Raw genomic sequence first — 10,249 nt, 5'->3', positions numbered from 1 at the left:
ATGATGCGTTGTGTTACGCACTTGTTACGCACTGTTAAAATAACGTGCGGGATAGAGAATAAGGCCCCTGTATATCTTACAGCTGCGCGAAACCGTCGCTGCAGGTATATTTACACGTGCAGTGTCTCTAGATAAGACATTTAACACGACATGAACACTCAAGTCGTTTGATAGTGATTGAGAGACAAACGCGTTAGTTACAGAGACGTTCGTGTCGCGTTTCTTATACCACATTTCAGGGGCCTTATTCTCTATCCCGCACGTTATTTTAACAATGTGTAACAAGCACGTAACACAACGCATCATGTTTAGGACTATAGAAATTTGGCTTACAGAATACCATTCCACGCACATTTCTCGAAGATAACATGACACGGCCGCGTTACGCGTTTACACTATCATACAGAATAAGGGCCCAGGGGTCCTAACTTGTGACTTGACTGCTAGATACAGGACATAGGTAACATGGGTATGAATTTGTCAATATCCTGATTTGTACTTATAATATTATGATTGTTCACTACTTGACAGCTACTTTACTGCCTCGGTGGCGTAGTTGTATTGCATGCGCGGTACGACATCTCTCTGAGGTCTTGGGTTCGATTCCCGGGAAAAGTTATATTGGGATTTTCTGCTCAATATCAGTCCGTCTAAAATTTGTGCCCGATTTATGGCCGATAGGAGCCATTATTAAGTTACATGATAGAAATTCATCTTATCAGGTTTTGATGTTAGAGATAAAATGTTCATTAGAAGGAAATAAATATTATATTTTACTGAATTTAAAATAGCTCGAAGATACAAGCAAAACTCGACGAATAACCTTTGTTGATAATTTTTAAATTGATAATTATATAACTATATCATGTACCTACTCTTAAACTTTGGTCTGTTTGACGAACGTGATGCCTATTTCTTTGGGGAAATTACGTTTACAAAGTTATATTCTGAGAATAAACAAATATTTATAGGTTGGTATTATGATTATGATTTTAACACTTTTCACAAATGAATATTTGTGGTTAATGGAAGAATTATATATGTTTATTCTTCCAGTTTATGAATGTTTTAATTACTAACGCATAATAGGTACTTTAATAGGCATGTTAACAATTGTTTGTTTAGAAAGATTAGTCTTTGTAAAAGAACAATTGTTTGTTTATTTACAAAGACTAATACGCTGGCTTAGTTTTTGTTTTTCGACAAATTGGCCGCGATATGTTAACTCGAGGCACTATTTTGCATCGGGTTACCTTTTGAAAAATATCACCCTTTGCCACTGTAATTTATTCGGACGTCATGAAAAAAGTGCTAGCAGACAATAATATATTTATTTTTATAATTATAATAATGGGAATCAAAATAAGGAGTGGCAAATATCGTACAATTAAGTTGATTGGACAATTTTGTAGACAAAAATAAAAACAAAAAGGGAAAAAATAAGATGTAGTCTGTTGTAAGCATTGTTGTGAATGTCTTTAATTTCTATTTAAAACATTACGTGATTTATTGTTGTTCATTAATTAATTTTTTTTTCAGTAAGGAACAATTATAATTTTAAGGGTCAATTGTTGGTCGCTAGAAATTTGCTTGCGCAGTACGAGTACCTGCTCAGAGTTCTCGGGTTTGAATTTTGGGTCGAGTTAAATGGCTTACGACTTTTACCCAATATAGCGATAGGCTTATTATACCCACCACATCATGGGGCTAACAGATATGCCGAAAAGTGAGTGCACTATCTCTCCGTCTACTCCGTCCAAATCAGGAAGAACTGTGGATACATCAAACCTTTAAAGAAATTATATGCTAAGTTCGTGCAGAGGTTACACAATTTTCTTCCTGTCGCCACGTATATCTTACTTGTGCAAACACTCCTTCTCCCTATCCTTGAATATGCCGATGTCAGCTATCTAGATCTTACCAAGGCCAACTTTTTAAGATTGAGCGTCTCCAAAATTTCTGCATTAGATTCATATTTGGTTTACGCATATGTCTTGTGTTCGAGTTTCGTGCAAAGCTCAAGTTGTTAAGACTTCGTTGGAATGCCTACGTCCTTTTTCTTTTGTATTGTTTTGTTTAGTCCCATCACTCTCAATAACTCATATCCCATGTCCATGAAATCGTCGGTGAACCTGAAATTTAAAATACCTGCGCACATCACCACATTCATGGATAAATCGTTCACTGTTGAAATCGTTCAATTGTGGAATGCGCTGCCACTTACGGTGAGACGGTAACACTGTGATCATGTTGATGACGAAAACACTGTCATCATATAAACAGTTAGTTAAAGAGTATTACGTTTCACACTGAACAGATCACATTTATGTGTATGTTATGTACCTATATATATGTTATGTAAGTTTTTTTTCTTTTGTATGGACGTATGTATTATGTAGGTGTATACATATATTATGTAGATATATTATATGTGTATTTAACAATTTTATTTTATTTTTTATTTAGTATTCTTTTTTATTAAATATAATTTAATTGACTGCACTATCCTCTCCTTCTCTTTCTCGTTTTTATATCCAATCCATGGTTTTCTGGAAGATATTCCCTAGAGCGATAAGACCGCCATTTGTACATGTGCCTTTTGTCTCGCTTTTCTATTTGTATTATTTATTCTGTTTGGTACAATAAAGAATATAAATGAATAAATAAAGTAGGTACATCTATTTATGTATTTTATAGCCACAGACAATGACATAATCATAATATAAAACCAAATATCAATTTAGCCTCACGTCTGCTCTTTATAACTCGGTCAAACTTGGTTCCTCATATTATATCTGCTTAATCATAATCGTCATTATCATCAGCCTAAAGATTTCCAGACGGACCTGTCGAAAGCAGCCTGCATCCAGCGTGTTTCTGCGAACTTTATTTGCTTAACGCTTGTGTAGAATTACAGTAAAACCCGGTTAAATCGATGTTGAAGGGACCGCCTAATTTGGACGCTAATCCAAAAGTCATCATAAACGATACCATTTTATTAAACATATAGTGAATAAAGAGATCTCCCCATTTACATTTAGTCGTTACAACCGGGTTTATTGTCTTCTAAGAATCGATTAATTGAAATGGTCTGTATTCTGTACCTGTTCAAACTTGAATATCCTTTAAACCTGAACATGTCTAATGTTTACACATTTATATTTGTACTAAGAAAATATACTTAAATCAGCGGTGCTTACAAACTACGAGATAACACCTTATCTATACTTCTATACTATTATATAAAGCTGAAGAGTTTGTTTGTTTGTTTGTTTGTTTGTTTGAACGCGCTAATCTCAGGAATTACTGGTCCAAACTGAAAAATCCTTTTTGCGTTGGATAGCCCTATGTTCGTGGCTATATATCATCACGCTATACCCAATAGGAGCGGAGCAGTAATGCCTAATCTCAGGAACTATCGGTCCGAACTGAAAAATTCTTTTTGCGTTGGATAGCCCTTTGTTTGTGGAGTGCTATAGGCTATATATCATCACGCTATACCCAATAGGAGCGGAGCAGTAATGGCTAATCTCAGGAACTACCGGTCCAAACTGAAAAAATCTTTTTGCATTGGATAGCCCTATGTTCGTGGAGTACTATAGGCTATATATCATCACACTATACCCAATAGGAGCGGAGCAGTAATGCCTAATCTCAGGAACTATCGGTCCGAACTGAAAAATTCTTTTTGCGTTGGATAGCCCTTTGTTTGTGGAGTGCTATAGGCTATATATCATCACGCTATACCCAATAGGAGCGGAGCAGTAATGGCTAATCTCAGGAACTACCGGTCCGAACTGAAAAATTCTTTTTGCGTTGGATAGCCCTTTGTTTGTGGAGTGCTATAGGCTATATATCATCACGCTATACCCAATAGGAGCGGAGCAGTAATGGCTAATCTCAGGAACTACCGGTCCAAACTGAAAAATTCTTTTTGCGTTGGATAGCCTTTTGTTCGTGGAGTGCTATAGGCTATATATCATCACGCTATACCCAATAGGAGCAGAGCAGTAATGGCTAATCTCAGGAACTACCGGTTCGAACTAAAAAATCATTTTGTATTGGATAGCCCTTTGTTCGTGAAGTGCTATAGGCTATATATCATCACGCTATGACCAATAGGAGCAGAGCAGTAACGGCTAATCTCAGAAACTAGGAGTTTGAACTGAATAATTCTTTTTGTGTTGGATAGCCCTTTGTTCCTGGAATGCTATAGGTTATATATATCAACACGCTATGCCCAATAGGAGCGGAGCAGTAATCGCTAATCTCAGGAACTACCGGTTCGAACTGAAAAAATAGTTTTGTGTTAGATAGCCCTTTGTTCCTGGAGTGCTATAGGTTATATATCGTCACGCTATGACCAATAGGAGCGGAGCAGTAATGAAACATGATGCAAAAACGGGGACAATTTATTAGTTTTGAGAGCTTCTGTTGCGTGCGCTGCGTAAACGGTTAAAGTTATGCAACAATAATGTATGACGGGATTGTTCCTCTTAAAAAGTTCTACAAAAATATATCATAAAACAAAAGTCCCCCGCTGCATCGGTCTGCCCGAACGTGTTAAACTCAAAAACTACCCAACGTATTAGGATAAAATTTGGTATGGAGACAGTTTGAGACCCTGGGAAGAACATAGGCTCCCGGGAAAATATATAGCGTGACATTTATAACGGAAAACTTTAGCCCGAAAAACTTTATAACGCGGGCGGAGCCGCGGGCAAAAGCTAGTGAGTAATAAGATGTGAGTTAAGAATTGCGTTAGGGCGATTTTCAAAACTTACAAGGATCAAAACTTACAATATATATCCTCTACCCCCGCATTTCTCCCTTATCATTATAACAATGCAATTACTGATATTCATCTGTTGTAACATTAGTACAGCGTTGTTGACTGCTATCGACGCTCGCGTGCGCGTTACCGTTATTCGGAATTGTGATAATGCTAAAATAACATTCAATATGGATTGTTTGTGATTTACGGTTAGTGGTAAATTTTAATTAGTTTACCACATGTTAAAATTGTGTTATGTTATAAACTGGGGAATAAGATACGATTAAAAATTCTTATATATAAACACAATAAAATAAACTGAAGGAGGTACGTTGAGGATTAAAAGGTCTTGGTTTCTTTTTCTTATAGCCCATTTTATCTAGTTTTGATAAGGATGCGAGTTGAGACAAGTACTACTTAAGTTGTTTCCCATACATATTATCTACATATTGACGGAAACTCTAATATATTGCATGTGTGAAATTTGTAAATTAATTGATATTCCAAATTAATACTTGTAAGATGATGCCTCTAGACGGAATCCAATTGACCTTAATCAACATCGCGAAGATGCGTTAAGTGATAATTGATAATTAATTGCATTACCACCCTGCTGCTATTCTGAAACATGGAATTGAGCGCCATGAGGGGTAATCAGCGGTCTCTACATCCGATCAGTTTAGTAGTGGATTTATTACACCATTTTTGTAGAATGTAGGATAAGTCATTCAGTCAGTGGGTTATTAATCTCGTAATAAATAAATTAGTATATTTCAAACCAAGAGATTTTTCTTCTTCTTCTTCAAGTGCCTCTTCATTGTTGAAGGTTAGCTGTCAGCTTCTTGTATTTTTCCTTATCATTGGCCAAACGGAACAGGTGTGCAACGCAAGTGATACTGGTCCACTCCCGGATGTTTCTCAGCTTTTCCCTTCACTTTGCTAGAAACTTTTACACAAACAAAAATAGCATGCTAGAACCAGATGAAGGTATATGATAAGTGGTTACAACCGCCCGTTTACAACTAAGTATATCACCTCTGAATTTGTAGGCGTATTTATCCGTTTTTTAGAAGAGAAATTGGGTAGAGATTTTTTGAGCCTCTGGAATTCTTTGCATTTCGTCATTACCCACTACTTACTCCTACCATATATTTGGATAAGGACAGGTAAGGGCCTGCAGTAGGGATAATTGTATCCAATATAGGATCAATAAAAAGTCAGTGCAACAAGCCTCACATGTTGCGGAAATGGTTAACCTTAGTTTTTACGACCGTGAGTTTTATAATCTCTTCTACGGGTTAAACATCCGGTGAAATCTTTACTTAATATGTTAACCGAAAACAGTCTAAACTCAGAACCTCCCAGTTCATAGCCGAAGTAAACTCTTTTAGAAAACCACCTAAAAATATATATTTTTTATTTTTTAATGATCTCAAATATACGTTGATGTGAATAGCAGGTACATAGTATTAGAAATAGCAATAATTAAATTAAAAATTTAAGTAGGTTTCCAAACTGCGTCTCTAAATAAACTTGTAGTTAATTATTTAGGAATTTATTAGAATTATTATATGTGAATTATTGGAGTTTAATAGTTTGTATTATTGATTAATAATTTAAAATAGATGTTATTGAATAATAATAAAATAATATTCCCATGAACAATAAAGTATTACATCATCAATAATTCAGAATGTCGCGAATCGTTTTGTAAGCAACAAAATCAACACGTGTTCTGAAAAATTAAGTTATCCATTTGAAATGGCTAAAAGGGGATATCGGAATTTATGTGATAATTCTATATTATATGTTGCTTGGAGATACAATGAATCTGTACGCTGGTGAATTCTGCTTTGAATCGCGATAGAGTAGGTATGTGTGATTTAAAAAAAATGTTTTTTGTTAAACTACTACTTATATTGTCCCTGGTGTATAAGAAAGTGTAAATAAATAAATAAATATATTGGCTAGAGTTTTGTTGTGCCATATTGGAAAAGATTACATTGTCTAGAAGCAGTGTAGATAAGATCTAAAACGGCTAACGATCCATGTTCGATCCCCAGATTCAACAATGGATCTATTTTTGTGTCCTTTCTGATTTAAGGTTGTGTCTACTGCCCAATATGTCGCTTGGGTCACTTTGTTCTATAATGTTTTTACCTCAAGAGCTAAGGTGACCTTTATCATATATTTTTCATGTAGCTGGTAGATACTTACATCGAGTTGTAAGTGGTGTTCAGACTGTTTATTGGCAATACAGCTCCATATTAGGCTTATATGATTATTGTGAGTATACGAAACTCGACATTACACATGTATATACACGTATGAGTAAGTATCCATGAAAGCTTTCAAACCAGTGGGTTTTATTATCATACGATATGGCTCGGATTAAAGATAACACCGTGTATTCGGCATCAGAAATAGAACAAAATGAACGGGCACGTAGATCCCGGCCTAGTTCAGCGTATGATCATTGATGGACTTACGTATATAAATGGAATCATAACGAATCTAAATACAGTCTGAATAGTGGGATATATTGTGTGGTAGATAGGCAAAGAACATCAACTAATTTGATTTTAGTAATGAGTAGTTTATTGATATTTTTTCTCTAGACAAACCCAGATTATTATAAACATCTAAATATGATAAATAGAGCAAATAATGCTATGATATTTTTTCGTTGCTATTATTCTTGATTCTAGGAGCCGCCATTATTTTTTCTATTAATTAATTATTTCATCCTTTGTGTTAAATATTTTTATAATAAGTACCATTGTGGTAGTTCAAAAAACTCATGAGTGCTGTTTGAAAATTCTAACTCACATAGTGTCATGGAGTATTAGAAATGATTTTTGTCATTTTCAAGAGAAATATATTGATTTAATGTATATTTATTGCCAAAAGCATTTGAACGTTGGGCTTCTCTGTGAATGGTGCTAGCTCGTCGGAATGCAATTCTTGGCACTGGCTCTTCTATGTACTACATACATTACATTCGCACAGTTAAGATAATTCCGGCCTTCGCAATAGTTTTGAAGATCTAATAAAATCAATCTTAAGGTCCAGAGGACATTTCCATCAAATCTAAGCCGAATCCTTCCTGGAACATTCTTGAAAAGTGTCCTACGCCAACCCCATGGCCGAGTAGTTAAGATCAGGTAGAAAGTAAAAGGTAAAAGGTGGCTTATATTCATAGAATGTTAAAAAACTAATAATTAAATATTTTCTACAAATTCAGACGATATTTTGACTCGAAAATTTCTAAAGCACTGTGTATCAGAGGTACATACTTCGTGAGGAAAAACCCTAGTGTGGTTATGAATTTTGTACCGCCCCTTTCATGTGAATTGTGAGCTAGCGGGAATTCTAAGGTAAGGTTTTTTTTTTAATTTTTAAGAACTGTTGTGTTCAAACTATATTCACATTCAATTTGACTATGTACTTGTTATAGTTTTTTGTCTAAGTATATTGTTGTGGGTAATAGAGCTACGATAGATTAGGGATTGTTTTCGTTTAATGCTATGGATCTGTCGGGCAGTGAGTACATTACTAGTTCGGAAGACCAATCATAATTAATATTAAATAAAAATAAGACATGATAGACGAGTGATATTTGAAATAAGTTATACAAAACGAAACAAAAATTCATCCATTGAAAGCTTCCATATCACAGACTTACAACATACCATATTTTGTAAGGGTTTAAAAACGAAGTCCACATTAGATATTTCCATCCCACGCATTATTAGTAATTATAAAAATAACATCATTACACAATTAATTAATAATGATAATTATTACGATTCAATAAGTACCCTTGTTTATCCACAATGACGTGCAAATATTGCACCCAATGATTCCGTTGTGTTTCGTGTTTTTACCTCGACTTGGAATGAGGTTTTTTCCCTACAATTGTTTCGGCAAATGAGTCTGATACAGTTTTTATACGTAAACAGTAATTCATTAAATTACTTCCTAGAAAACGCTTCACCGTGTTTGCGTCTATGGTCGGAATGGTGCATTTATGTAAATTAGATAGGTACCTTATACTTACTGCCCGAAGTAATAAATACCTATTTGATGGAGGCATCAACATATCATATCTTTTTACAGAACTCTGCTCTTGTCTCTTGGCTCATGTGGCTGCAATGTCATTCGAGCCTGAAATTTGCTCAGGTAAATACCAATCTACCCAGACAGACCCATAATACATGGTACTCATGGTACTTATAATAAGCATGGACGGACGGTGTCTACAGAATAGTGATTTATAGAAGAATATCAACCAGGTGGACATTTGAGCAATGCCTTAATTAATTTGGTTTGCATGAAAATCTTGCAATTTATAGCTCCATTAAAGGGCATTATCAATAAATCTAATCTAAACAATGTTATTTTAAATCTTACATTAAAGCGTCCAAGTAATTTAGCTCTTACGAAACTGTTCATGTAAATGGCGTTCATAACGATTAACAAATTCAGTGCTAAAGTAACATACTGAACATGACCCGAGGAGTGCGCTTGGAGACTAATAAAAATGAATTAGATAGAAGTCGAAGTAATTGCCGCCAGACACTATCGAGGAGCGAAATTAATTGAAAACTGACGCTTTTATCTTCAGTCAGCGATGCACGTCGTCTAGAAGGTTTTACCGAGTAATGGACCTCTTTGAGTGCTTTAATGCACGTTAAATAAACGACTTTCATGTTTAGTCTATAATTTGCTGTTGGAAATAACCTTGGACGTTGAAGATTGTATATCATCAATTTATGTAAATTAATTAGAAGAGAATTAAGCAATTCCAATGCCTATATTGTTTTGTGATTTCAAGAAAATGTTTGTAAACAATGTGAAGAAGGTTTTGCGGGAAGTTAAAACATAACAGCCGTAATATTTACATACTGCCTCCAATAATAAACGAGACGGTTAGTCTATATTATATCCTCACCGGCCATGCATTTCAATTCGAAATGATTAGTAGAGTTAATATGAATCCTTAAAAAATTGTCTGGTTTACTGGAGTTACAGTACAAGCACGCTGTCACTAAACCAATAAGGCGAGGTGTTTATTATATTGTATATTTTACAATAAGTACCTAGTATAAGTTTCATTCGCAATCCATTAATGGTGTGGTGACTCAGTCAAGTAGGAGCCATTTTAACGTAATTGCTTGAAAATATCGAACTCTCCCCGGCGTGAACAAATGGACGGTGTAGATACAGTAGGCCACGTCAATTCAGGGTCCGCTGTCTAGCAATGCTGAGTGATGCAGAGAGGAACTCGGGAAACGGAGGTTATAAAAGTATTTAATTTCATTCGCAATAGCGTGTAATTTACGTGCCAAACTGAAGGGATATGTAAAGTTAGGTTATTTTAAAGATAAGTAGATGAAGTTTCTAGTAGAGCGATGGAGAAGCCACTTTCGCCCACGGTATAAAATAACTTGGTGGTGCCATCATCACTTTGAA

The sequence above is a fragment of the Manduca sexta genome, chromosome 28, assembly GCF_014839805.1.
Source record: "Manduca sexta isolate Smith_Timp_Sample1 chromosome 28, JHU_Msex_v1.0, whole genome shotgun sequence".
Classification (NCBI taxonomy): domain Eukaryota; kingdom Metazoa; phylum Arthropoda; class Insecta; order Lepidoptera; family Sphingidae; genus Manduca; species Manduca sexta.
Note: the sequence above shows the minus strand (reverse complement) of the source record.